Genomic DNA, 14048 nt, shown 5'->3' with positions numbered 1-14048 from the left:
ACCACACAGAGAATAAAAACTGTGATTCATCATTTCTTTTTCCATTAAGCCTGTCAGCAAAATTGTTCTTTTGTCTTGGTTTATAAAACAAGTGAATTACCCCACAATATATTCCAAGCTTTTTCCAGTGTTTTTCTCTAAGAAAAGGTGTAAAAACAACCACCCTTCTGTACAAATCCCCCATCACCACACACACACACACACACACACACACACACACACACACACCTAATGTGGCTTAATAGCAGTTTTAAAAGCCTTTTTACAATAATGCTCACTCCGCAGCTTGCTCACAAAGCTGGCAGGCTGGCAGGTCAGAGCTTGTGATTGAGTCAATGAGGCCATTATGTTCCCCCGATTGCAGCCAGAGCCCATAACCTGCTAAACCCACAGTGCTTATGGGCCCATAGGAAAAGCAGAGGAAGCACACACATTCGTTAAAGCGCACCAGCATTGGCACCTACGAGGTACACCTACGTAGACAGGCACACTTTACATCAGATGGGCTGAGAACAGCTGGGCTAAGAACAGTGTAGTTTTATCCCCATCTCAGAGTGTCTCATTCACCGTATGGAAGATTTTCATTAAATGGTTAAAAAGAAAGTGACTGTGCTTTTTATCTACGGCGTGAGAAAGCCATACCAGTTTGTCCTCATTCCATCAGGGCTGTCCACACCCAGATCGAAAACTGTAATGATAAGTGTAACGATAATGATGGGAAGATCCACACTGATGATTGATGATGTTCTGTAAACGGTGGCACACTCCAGCTGTGCTGCCCAGTAAATTTGGATGGATTCTAATTGGCTGTCAATGGTTAGTTAAAGTTACTTTAAAAGTGATCCCAATGATGTCACTGATGTTGAGGTTATAGTTGTGTTGTGGATTCCGCCATCCATTTGAGTTAAAGCAATATATTTACAGTTATTATTTAGGGGTGCAACATAACTCGTATTTCTTTTGAACCCTTTGGTATGAGGCTTTTGGTTGAATGCAATACAAACCAAACGATACCATGAACTATCCTATTACATTTGAAGAATAAAATATGCAGCTTAAGCTATGTTTTTATAATGTTCTCAGTGCTTCTGGGCTCAACAAAGCAGCCCACACAACAGAACAGGCAACATACTATCTGCATCCCTAAACTAAAACGGTCTACTCCAGTGAGCACATTGGGAACCATGCTACGGTAAGCTAGCTCGTTACAAGATGTTTAGTAACGCTATTGCCAGACAAGAAATAGAAGATCCACTTCGTTTTCACCATGAATTATGAGGGCGATGGAGATAAGAGTAGTGGATAAAAACACGCTAAGCTAAAGAACGAGTCCCAGCGTGGTGACAGACTTTCTCTAGCAGCCAAGCCATCAGCACACATATATGGTTGCATCGAAAGTGTACTGAACCATGACACCACTGTACCATATCGAACTGAAATGTGAATTTTGTGAACGTAACACTCCTATTATTGTTGAAGTTATTGTTGTCAGTGTGGACAACCATTTACTATACTTAGACAGGCCACACAAAGATGACCACCATGCTTTACTGGAAGGGTTTTCAGTCAGTGTGTTTTGGTTTTACAAGAGAAAAGGCTTTAATGATGAAGACCATCTGTTTTTTGGGTTGTTTTTTTTTTGGGCAATAACACATCTGGCTGACTTGTCCACCTCACATAAAGGGCAGTGCACACTCACTTTCCTCAGCTTTTCAATGGGCTACATTTGGGGCTGTTTTCCAAAACAGGGCTAAGCCTCAGAGATGGATTTTTTTTTTAGTTCAGCTTCAGATTTCACCTGTTGATAGGACTGACATATCATACATGATCAGACAGTATCATGCTACATTCCTCACAGTCTCTGTGTTTACATTCTTTTATTTAGTTTGTGATACGAGCGACAGGGGAGATTTGCCTTGTCTCATCGTTGAGTATGAGAACTCTGTACAATAGCATTGTTTATGTTTGTTCATTCACTGTGATGGGGATCGGCAAATGCACTGATGTTTATAGATGACTTTACTTTAATATGATACAGAAAAGAAACAATTAAATTAGTTTTTAATGTGCTTCCTGTTGTATTCACTTCGAACAATTTCTACCAGTACCAGAAACTTGTAGGAGGAAACACAAGCGGCTCAAACTGACCAAAAACTGATCTTAAGGCTCATGTGGTAACTCTGAAGCTACGCTGTAATCCCTCATAGCAAATATGTAAATCTAGCTTCACCTGTACTGGGGCTCCTGAGTTACAGCTGGGATAGAAGGGGCATGAACACAATGTGTCATGTAGGTGGTGCAGAAGGGTTTTTTTACCTGCTGCACTGACTCTGTCTCTGTCTCTGTAGCGTGTGGTTGCTGCCAGCTTCTGTGTGCATATTGAGTTTTGCTAAGTGATAATGTATTTGGTTATGGAGGGTTTGGAGGCGTAGGCAACATTAACTGGTAAAGCCAATATCAACCAATACGATGATGTGTGGATATTATCGTACATCTCTAATGTTAGCTTGTTAACTTAGACACAGCAAGAGATAAGCAAAAATTCATCCACTTGGCAGCATAAATGTCTGCACCAAATTTAATGGCAATCAGTCCAATAGAGATATAAAAATATTTTCCTCAGACCAAAAGTGTTGTAGTCTCGCCACCAGACAATCAGAGATCTCCGCCTCCTGATAGTCTGGGGACACTCCTTTCTAAAGTGTGTTTAACACACCAGCGAAAATGGCCGGCAACAAAGCAGCACCTCTTGCATTTTTGAAAAAAGACACGCCTTCTCGGAAATGTGCGCTCCCCTTTTTCTCGTCCGCAAGGAAACAAACACACAGAGAGCTTGAAAATGGATGCCGAGAGATTTAACTTCGTTTTATCAAACGTGTGCTCATCCGTGAAGAAAATATTTTTTCCAGCGGATGTCTTAGTTACAACATGATTGAGCTAACTGGAGTAGTTTCATGTCGTATCCGACAACGGGAGGCTTTTAACAGATGATGTTAGCTTTGCTGCTGCTGTTAGCTGTCCCTGTCAGCTGCAGCCACTGATGCTTTCTAGACATCGTGATTTCCCAAAACTGAATAAATAATGTTACCACACACAAAACTGCTTTGCTAGCTCAATCATGTTGTAACTAAGATATCCGCTGGAAAAAATATTTTTTTCACGGACCGTTTAATGAGTTATTACCTATTACAGACACCGCTAACGGCTAAGAAATAGTAATGTTTGTTCAATCATTGTGTTTATAGACTTTACAAACATCGGATTAGTCTAAACGGTGATACAGTGATGTGAAAAATGTGATATATATATATATATATATATATATATATATATATATATATTTATATAGATATATAGCTAAAAGCTCTGCTGGTTTTCTACCCGGAAGTATTTGTAAACAACAAGACGATTCCCCCTATCGTCCTGCCGGATGGATGAGTCATGGCCTTGTAAAAGATTATGTTTGTTTCTTTTAGTTGGCGAGAATGTGTCGCTGCAAACGCAACAAACATCCACTAACTTTGACGGCGTTTTCTGCGAGCATGGCTGAGCCATTTTGTACCACTACATGTGTTTCTAGTGGGACTATGTTTACAAGCACAAGAGTTCAGCGAGCCACCGAAGGACCGCCCTGCGGATTTACTATTGGTTCTGCAACGTAGGGAGTTTTTTTAAACTCTGAAATTGTATCCGCCCATCTAAACACAAAATCAGGGAGAAAGTCATCAGTCTTTAGTTAAGCAAAGTGTCTAAAGACTGACTTGTGAGTCTAAAAGTGTTGTACCTCTTCTCTACATTGCTGCCTCTACAGCTACACCTCTAGCCTATAGCTAATGAGTTAGCTAGCCAAAAGGAACAGTTGTATGTTTGCTGAGCATTTATGGTTTCAGGTACAGTATAGCCATGTGCAAAGTATTCTAATATTACCCTGGCTCTTGAGCATTAGGATGGATTAAACATCTTATAACACTGTACATACTGTTAAATCAGGTTTGGGTGTGATTCTTCAAGTGATAATCCCATTCATAATTTTAGGTCAAGTTTTGAGATACATAACCATTTTTACCCTGTTAAGAATATATCACTGTGAATAATTCTCACATATTTACATCCCAGACACACACTCAAATGACTGTACAACACTCACACCCATGGCACAATGGCAGGCCCCAGGGTGGGGGAACAGTCTCAGGTAGACTGGGTGTCGTTTTTCTTTGCCTCCACATTCACTGTATCTTACAATCAGGTCGTAACCTAGTTGATGTCTTTATGAAATAATCTGCTGCACTGCAGGCGAGTACATGTGAGGAGTATAGAGTGGCAGGGTGTGGAAACCCGTTGTCGTCACGCAGGGGGGACACTGCAGCTCCTCTGAGTCAAACCTGAGTGTAGGCGAGCTGCCTTTTTGTGTAAAGTATACACATTAGGGTCTATGTAATTACAGAACGAGTGTGGTGTATAATTTGAGTCATCACAGGGAGAGTGAATGAAGAGTGCATGGTGTTACTGTAGTGTGGGAAAGAGGTGTGTGTGTGTGTGTGTGTGTGTGTGTGTGTAAGGGGTCATTGTTGGGAGGATTGTGTTGAACGCCACCAGGGGGCAGTAGAATAGTTCCCACAGGGACTGGGGGGCTTCTCTGTCAGGATGCAGGTCACACTCTAGTTATCTCCCCTGTTTCCTTCTCTTTCTTCATCTATCTTTGCTTTTCTTCCTCTCATCTTGTCCCCTCTGCTCGCCCTCCCTCTTTCTCTTCTCTATCAGCTTTCCAATTTTTAATCTGAAAGTTCAGACAGTTATTTTCAGCACACACACCTCCAGAGTTCTCCACTGCTAACCAAATTACTGTACGTGTTTGTAGGCCCACTCATGACAGAGTTGTGAGGTTAGTGTGTCGGAGGCAGAGGATGGAAGAAGTGAGTTGAGTACAGCAAAGGTGGGAGGGATAAATCAAACGAGGAGGTGAAAGATGCACCAGAGAGGATATGCTGTACTTGGTGGGAGAGAGTGTGGGTTGAAGGTGAAGTGAAGTGGTCCTCACATTGTGTTGACTTTGAAATATAAGATCCCGTGCTGAAGGGGTGAACGGCCAGAACGAAATGTCTGGCCAAAGCTGTCATTTTTTCTCCATGAGCACTGTTGCGGTTTAGGGAAGCTGAAAAGTGTGATGGGGGAGGAATTTGTCTCTGTTCAGTTGTGGTCATTTATGAGGAGAAGGGTGTGAGTGTTTGTGGCTCTTTGTATGTGTGTGTGCAATGTGCACTATTAAACCCAGAGATTTGGTGTCAGCAGTATAGTGGAAGAAGTACTCAGTAATTTAAGTGAAAGTACCAAACCAACAAAAGTCCTGAATTTAAAAATCCTTCTTAAGGAAAAGTACAAAAGTATAATCAGCAAAATGTATTTAAAGTGTCAAAAGCATTGGTTGGGCCCTGTGATTGATATATATATTAGTTTATATTACATTGTTAGATTGTTAACACTGATGCAACAATTGGTAAGCAGCATTTTACTGCTGTAGGAAGTCAAGTTAGAGCTAGTTTTTAACTACTTACGTACAGTTAGTTTAGTGGTTCCCAAACTAGGGGTCAGGCCCATCCAAAGGGTCACAAGGTACACCTGAAGGGTGAGGATGAGATGATTAATCAGTAGTGCTGGGTATCGGTACTTGACCGAAATAACCCGGTGCCAAGGAGCATCGAAACATCTCCAGTCAAACAATACCTGCATTTGATCCTTTAGCACTGGGGGGTCTGATCCTGGTCCTTCCTGAAGTCTCTAGAGCCGCTGTCTTGCCCAGGAACGATCAGTTCAACTTCTGCAACCTCCGGGGCTGAAAAATGAAGCCAACACAGAAGTGCCAAAAACTGCAGTTCTTTGAATGGCCACTTGAGGCTGGCTACAGAAGCCACTTGAGTTCCCTTAGACCTCCATGTTAAATTGCCCAACTTTTCAGCAGAAATAAACATGTTTACAGCCCAGTACAAAAACATTTTTGGTCTCCATAGCTAAATATGCCATTCATAACAACGGTACGGGGTGCAAATTTTTTATGCAACTCACCTGTTTACATTTTATTAAAGCTTAAAGTTACTCTTTAAGTGACAGGCTGTCTGCCAATAGTCAGATCCACCTACCAGCCTCTTGCCTAAATACGCTTCTGGTACCAAAAAAAACAAGAAGGCAACGGCTGAAATGCTCATCTCAAGGCCTCAGATCAGCAGTCCACAAACATGCCACAAAAATGTTCAAAAGTATGTCTATACTAAATGCCACTCAAATTAGGAACTTTATTGGTATCGATATTACTTTAAGGGTACTGGTATTGGTACTGGTATCGTAATTTTTTAAACAATACCCAGCCCTATTCGTGAGACAAGAAAGAAGTAAAATCAAGGTTCTGTAACATCTCCTTTATGCGACATTCAGAGCATTAATATAACAGCAAACCACTATTTGCTGCACAAAGATATAGTGGAGTAATCGGGTCTTCGGTGGAACATTAAGTCATGCTACCTCTGTGTGTTGAAATCTGAGTTTCTCTCTTTATTGTGGTAAGCCGATCCAGCCACTTGTGCATGTTAGTGCATGTGTCTCGCTGATTGCCACTGCTATACACTTTGCATACAGCGTTTACCACTGATGCTAGGATGTAGCACCCATCCTCCAGTTGCTCCCTGGTTAACACAGTTGGATCTGTCAGCACTGTTGCCATTGTTTAGCACAGTTTATGGAGTTAGCACCATTCGTGGCTAGCCGCCGGCTCAGCCACCTCCGTGTTAAGAACTATGTTCAGACGACTCATATGCTCTCAATTTTGCATAGAGTGCCTTTAAAAAAACATAAAAAAAAGTTTAGTGTGGAAATTCTTTATCGGTGGAACTGCTAAAGACAGCTAAAACGACTAAACAACGCTTTTTTGTAAGAAGACACAAGCCAAAACGGTTGGAAACCACTGGTTAATCCTTAACAATATATTGATTTTATATAATCATTGTGTTTTTTTCTCATTACTAGTAATTACAGCTGTCAGACAGATGTAGCTGAATGTCATAAAAAGGCAATACTCAAGTGAAGTACAGCACTTGAGTAAATGTACTTGCTTACTTTAGTCAGTTTGTGTAGGCACGTACTGAAGACCCAACAAGGTTTAGAGGGCAGTTGCTCAAAAGCAAGTGGTGGTGTGTTTGTGTCTGAGGGAGTGGGTGGGTGCGGGTGGTTTTTTGGGGGGGATGTTTGCATCCATTCCCTACTGGATGGTGAAAAGTGCAGCGCAGCAGAAATGCATTCCAAGGTGGGGGGAGAGCTGCATGGGTTCCACGACTATCAGGTTCTTTGGCTGGGCTGTGGGTTTGGCTCCATCGCAGCTTAATGGCAGGAAAAGAGGGGAGAGTGTATAGATGATTAGTAGTGAAGGGGCCAAACCAGAGAAAAATGTTTTAGCCCCAACCTTTTATTGTTTATAGATAAAACGCTCTGCCAGAGCTGTTAAAAAGGCGAGTGCAGGGGAGAAAAATCACAGCCTTGGACCATTAAGAACAAAAACTGATTCACTTTAGGAAGAAAAAGCTGCTTGTTATGTGATGTTCAGTGAGTCTTTGCATGCTGATACATGTGTGTGTGTGTGTGTGTGTCATGTGTAGCGGGGAGAAGCCTGCAGCAGGCCCTGTAGCCAATCTGACTGCTAATGAACTTGGATCGGCGTCCGTGAGCGTTGGGGCTGAAAGAGCTCTTTCTCCCGCTCGGCCACAGCCACTCAGCTGTCACTAGCTGACCTACAGCTCTCTGATTATGTCACTGTCGCTTAGAAGGCTCTGCATTCATCCATCATTAGGCTACAAGTCTGGACACCCCAATCAAACGCCCTATTAAAACCTTCGACTGGTCTCTTTCAGTTTGTTCGCTGGTTGCAGCTGCTGCTCCGCACCAAGAAAACCAGTGTGCCAAAATAATTCAGTTTCTTTCTTACCCTTGGATCAAATAAAGGTGAAATGTAGAAATGGGCACAACAACTGTTCATACATGATACAAGTAGAAGTTGAGTGTCACATTTTTACTCTTCTACTGACATACAGTTTGCCAGAGATCAGCGCCCGGCATGTCATTGAATGCCATCTATTGTACATATATTTGTAGTGTACTTATTACATATGCTCACTTCATTTAACTTTTTTTCACTTTTCTCCATTTAGAGGGAAATACTGTACTACTGAACTGACAACTGTAGTTACAGGTTACTTTGTGGAATCAGATTTACCATAAAGAAGCATTTGATAAACTTCTAAAATACAGTAGTACATTTTCAAAAAGTGTAACCAGTGGTTCTGAGTGATGTTATGCTTTGAACCTTTACAAAAAAGACTGTGTTAACTATAGTAGTCTTGGCCAGTGTCTACTTTTTCATACCTTTATAACTTCCTGACATTTCACTGAGATATGGTATATGATGGTATTTGTGTAAAAAAACAAGACGGAAAAGCTGAGCTGCTGCTGATAGAAGTCAATGTCGCATGTATGGCATATATGCGATATGTTAAAAATTTCCAGCCACCATCAGCTGACAATGGTCTTACACCTGTTTTCCTTATTAAACAGAAAAATACAACCACACACCTTTTGAATTCAAGTTTCTCTCATTCACTGAACTACAACTAGCTTAATTGCCTTGTTAACTCATCATAAAACTTCAATCAAACATGACAGAAACTGAATGAAACTCATTCAAACCATCTTGGTTAGTATTTCCTCTGTTCCAACAATCACCAGTTTTAGTTTGGTCGAAATAAACCCTTAATTCATCGAGTTAAATGTCTAAACATTACGTTTTTCACCACTGTCTCTTTTTGCCGTAGCTAGCTGTCTTTTTACTAGGCCTGTAACATTATTCCAACCACTTGTAGTCGCCATCTTTCTCAGCTCAGTGGCTTGTTCCACCAGTAGAGACTGACCTCTGGTAGTGCATGCTGAGCACCACAATATATTGCCTCAATACAGCATCTCCACATCAGTTTAATAGAAAGAGAAGCGTCTGTATTTCTGACAGTATACTTCGGATACCAATGAGCTTTCTAAATACCCTGCCCAAACCTAAACTGTACCTGGCATCAGTGTTTTGTTTTTTTTTAACCAGGGTTAGTTTTACTTTTATATTACTTTTGGGTTGTTTACCTTATAACTAAGGTTTAAGGTTAAGTTTTCGTGAGGGTACAAGATTTCCAACCCCATTAATCATCTCACAGCACCCCAGATTTACCTTGTGACCCTTTTCCAAGTGGGTACAACCCCTAATATGGCAACCACTAAACTATACCCGACCAGCTGAAACAGTAAATTGCTGCTCAGGCATTAATACATAAGTTAATAGGCTAATAATGTAATGTATAATTTAATAATAATAATACATCACTCACAGCAGCCATTATTCTGCAGAACTTACTTGAGTAGTTACTTTTGACACTTAAAGTACATTTTGCTGATAATGATACTAATGTACTTTTACTCGTAAGTAAGATTTTGCGGACAGAGCTCGGCCTTTTTAAATTGTTGTATCAGAACTTTTGGTTCAGAAAAGAATCTTAATACTTCTTCCAGCACTGCATGCTGTGTGCGTTCGGCCTCTTGGATCTGGAGGAATCCATTGAGCGCTGGTTGCCAGGAGCAACGGGCCTTTTGGGAGGAGGAGGGGTCTGGTGTCCACCCGTCCACACCTCCCTCTCCCTCTCCCTCTTGCTCTCTGCCATCCTCCCCTCCCTCCCCTCACATGGGCTTTGCCTTTGGCTGAACGCTGGGATTCTTTCACAGAGGCTGCCGGTTGCCAAGAGAGAGCGAGCCCCAGAAAAGCTGGGCAAATGTATGTGGGTCACTGCGAGTCAGAAGGGGGCTTTTCATTCTCCTCTTCCCTCCTTTTTTCTCCTCCTTTTTGTTCCTTTGTTCTTTTTTGGCTCTTTGGCTCGCTCCTTCCACCCCCATGAGTGAAAAGATAACATTGATTTGTGTCAGTCCCGTTTATTATTTTCCCGGACGAGCCGCTAAGACAAGGCCCAATAAGATATGGAGCTGTGTCCTATTGACTTATTAACTTCTCTCTGGGTGTGCACACATCTCTGAGCGTCTCTTTCTCTGTGTGTGTGTGTGTGTGTGTGTGTGTGCGCGCGCGCGCACGTGCGTGTGTTTGGCTTGTGTTCCTGACCCATGGACAAACAAACGTTCTGCGAGAAGGGGACGGACTCCACTAAAAAGGATCTGGAGCAGATGTTGCGTTGGCCTCAGTCTCACTTCCTTTCACCAGCTCTCGACTTCTTCTTTCCCTTCCTCTTTTTCTCTGATGGATGCTGAGTGGTTTGTGCTGTTTTTGTGGAAGCCCGTTGGTCTGGCTGACAGCGGGGACGCGGGAAAGTAATCCAGTCTGTTGACATTACAGGGACGGATCAGGAGGACAGCTTGTGCTGTTGGCTTTACCTTATATGTTTGTCTCTGCCTGCCATATGTGCTGTTTATCTCTGTCTGTCTTTGGCTGTTTACGTCTCTATTAGTTATCAGCAGACAATCAGAAAAACAACCCCCAGAGAGAATGGCATTTAGGATCATAAGGTTCATCAGTGCCACTTGAATCAGACTTTTGAAATCTCTATCTGTGGTCACATCTACAGGAGTTTCAGGTTGAGGGGATTTCTGTTTTTTATTTGACATGTGTCACGTCCTATTTGAGGCAGTGAAAGTGAGTGTGCATACAAGAGTTCACTGCATCGTTTCACTGTTTCACCCCCTTTGTGTCTGTGCACTTCCCAAGGTCGAGAAAGACTTTGTCAGTGGGGTATAAAGTCTAGATATCCCCAGATATCCACATCAGAGCGCTCACTATTATTTCATTAGATTGATATCAGGTTGTCTGACACCGCCCTCTTTCTCCCCTGTTCGCCCTTCTGCGGCAGAGTTTCTCATTTCAGCAAAGACAATGGCCTGTCTATCCTGTGGTACTAAGTAAATGTCAGCTACTGTCTACCCTCCTCCTCATCTATTCACTGAAATGCTCTAGGGGCTGAGGGGTAGATATCCATCTACCAGGATCTGTATACATGTGTGCTACATGGTACAGCTCCAGTCAAGTTACTGGATCGAGTTTCCTTACATGTATATAGTTTACAAGAACCTAAACAGGCTCTAGGACAGATTTCAGCCATCTTTTATTTAATTATTAGTGATTTTTTCAGCTTGTGTTAGCTAAATTAGCAGGAATGTAGCTAGGACTCTTGGAGGCTTTTCTCAGGCCAGATATTTCTTTATTGGTCAGTTATCAGACAAACTCCTGATTGAAATTATGAGACTGGGGCAATGACATGAATCAGTTGTCCTTTTACACAGAAGCCCATTCCCACTCCACCAAAAACCCACTAATAGCCGCTAACATCTGGCTTTGTAATGCAATGGGATTGGTTTTAATCGGCATTCACACCCGGGTCAAATGACTCTGCAGTAGTCACAAGTATTTATCACCTCCAGCTCCATTTGGCATTGATGGGAACACAACATGCGGATGAAATTGCTAATTTTATCCCTTTAAATGGTGAGATACAATAATGCACCATCACAAAGCAGTGTCCGTCTTCAGACAAGTGAAGACGGACGGTCAAATCTTAGATGGACTCTATAAATCTTAGATGAATTTGGTTCACACATTCATGCTCCCCACAGAATTAATTGAAATGTCTCTGGTCAATATTTTTGACATTTTAATTCACCCAATAATTTGGAATAAGACCACATACCAGGAAAATTAATAAAATCCCAGACTTAATTTTCTCTCTCCAGTTTGAGGACATTTTTGGTTGTTGTTCTTCTTCTTTGAGTTAGCTTCTAACTGCGGCTAAATGTTTTTTAAAATGTCATGCCAGTGGGTCACACACATCATCAAAACGTCAAATGCCTCGTACTGCCTGCTGCTCCTTTTGCATAGACGTGATTTTGGTGATTTAACTACCTCCATTGCTGGTTTAAAGGTGAGACAGCTCTGTCCCCAGAATTCCATGATCATACCTTTTATACAGAACTGCAAGGTGGAATAACGGCGCAATATTCCCACCTTGAACAGGCTTCCGAGAAGGAGCTAGTGATATGGCTGCCACGAGAAAACATTTTCAGACGCCACCTTAGACTGTAATGGCCATTTATGTCTGATTTATGTTCTATCTATCTATCTATCTATCTATCTATCTATCTATCTATCTATCTATCTATCTATCTGTCTGTCTGTCAACTTATTGTTGAACATACTACTTTGGAGATGTTATAATAAGATAAAGATTTGATCTCTTTGTACTTTCAGGTATGGACTGAAGGTGTATTAGTCCTGGATGGAAAAGGAAAATCCTCGTCATCATCTTCCTCCTCCAGCTTTCTCAAAAAGGTCAGCTAAATGAAAGGGACTTGTCTCTAATATAGATCGGAGTTTGTTACTCCTGGAGGGACTGACGGCATGTGTTATGTTATATCATTAGGATAATAATTCCTCCGATATAAGACACCTCTGGCAGTCTTCAGCCCTTTCATATCCCCCCTCTTTGCTTTGGACATCTGGCAGACATACGCCTCAGGCTCATGGTGAAGGGAGGATGTGGGGGCAGGGATCAATTCCATAACTCTATGGACTGTTGACTGAGAACTTCAGTGTATAGAAATATGGCTCTTTCAGGTGTGAGCATTTTTGTGCTGTTTTGTTTGGCGCTAATAACCTATTTCCAAGCCAGAGTCTTTTTCTACTGTAGCACTATGAGGGAGGGAAAAAACAATAAAACTCGAGTCACCTGATTTCCTGTCTCTCATCTGAGGGTTTTTCTTCTCACTTCCTGTTCGGCTGGTTTCCACCAGATATTTCTAGAAGCTGTCTTAGTGGTGATGACAACAACATGTGTGCTGCAAACTTGTTTTAGGCTTCAGTGTGATGTGAACAATAGGTCATATGTATTGTGACTGACTTGTTTATAAAGTCCTTCGAAGCCTAATTGCTATCAGATTTTATCCGGGGCCTGTTTGCAGAGACTATGGAGATAAAGAGGGTTGCATTAGGGAAGAGATATGGGTTTTGGAATTCCTGTATGATGTATAAGATAAGATAAATGTTATTGAATCCACCAGGAGGAAACTTTGAGGAGCCACATCACACACAAAATATGGAACAGTGAAAAGATAAAGAGGCATGATAAAATCTCCGCAGCTATGGCAAATAACAGAAACAGCAATACATTATCACAACTTTGCATTATGTTAACCTCCCTCTAAGCATCCCTCTGTGGCCCGCTCAGGAAGCTCGTCCACCTCCAGTCGAGCTCCATTCATCTCCCCGTTTATTTTCTTTCCACTGCGCGTGTCCAGCGAGAGCTTTGCAAATGACCTAGTTTTTGTCAAGACTCAATAGGGATCGTTGTGCCAAGCGCTCCTCATGCCAGACAGGTCTGGGGACAGGCCATAGCAGATAGCGTGAGAATGAAGAATCCCTCAGTATCCAGATCCTTTACATAATAAAAGTACTATTACTGGACTTTAAAATACTCCTTTGCATCTAGAAGTCCCGCATTGACAAAAGCGGCCCCTGTGACTGTTATATCATGACATCATTATGATTCATGCATTAATGTGGAAGCAAAAATTTACTGTTGTAGTTTGTTAAGGTGGAGATCATTTGAACTACTTCATATATGGCTACAACTAATGACTATTCCCATCATGGATTAATCTGCTTGGTTCGAAAAACTTCAGAAAGTGGTGAGAAATGCATAAAATGACACCCGTCAATGCTTGTTTTGTCTGACCAATAGTCAAACTGCAAAATTATTTAGTTTTCGGTAATTTAAGACAAGGAAATCTTTACTTTTGGGAAGCTGGAACCATGATATTTTTGCCATTTTTTTGGATGAAAATGACTTAAAGGAGCAGTGTGTAGAGTTTACTTGTATCTATCGGTTAGGATTGCAGATTGCAACCAGGTGAAACTTCTCCCATATGCCAAGCATGAACTCCCAGTTAGGATTTCTTCAGTGGTCATTGTTAAGGAGGTT

At 41.7% G+C, this 14048-nt stretch overlaps 1 long non-coding RNA gene across 2 annotated transcripts in view; it reads left to right on the top strand.

The window, feature by feature from the left end:
- LOC125901121 (uncharacterized) overlaps positions 1-14048 on the top strand; it is a 214039-nt gene that overhangs the window by 28060 nt on the left and 171931 nt on the right. For both annotated transcript variants that reach the window (XR_007450937.1, XR_007450936.1), the window contains exon 3: positions 12320-12400. This is a non-coding gene — a long non-coding RNA (uncharacterized LOC125901121). The remainder of the gene's footprint in view (positions 1-12319; positions 12401-14048) is intronic.

This window comes from Epinephelus fuscoguttatus, linkage group LG14 (assembly GCF_011397635.1).
Source record: "Epinephelus fuscoguttatus linkage group LG14, E.fuscoguttatus.final_Chr_v1".
NCBI lineage: Eukaryota > Metazoa > Chordata > Actinopteri > Perciformes > Serranidae > Epinephelus > Epinephelus fuscoguttatus.
The sequence above is the reverse complement of the archived record's forward strand: the minus strand, read 5'-3'. Positions and strand labels throughout refer to the sequence as shown.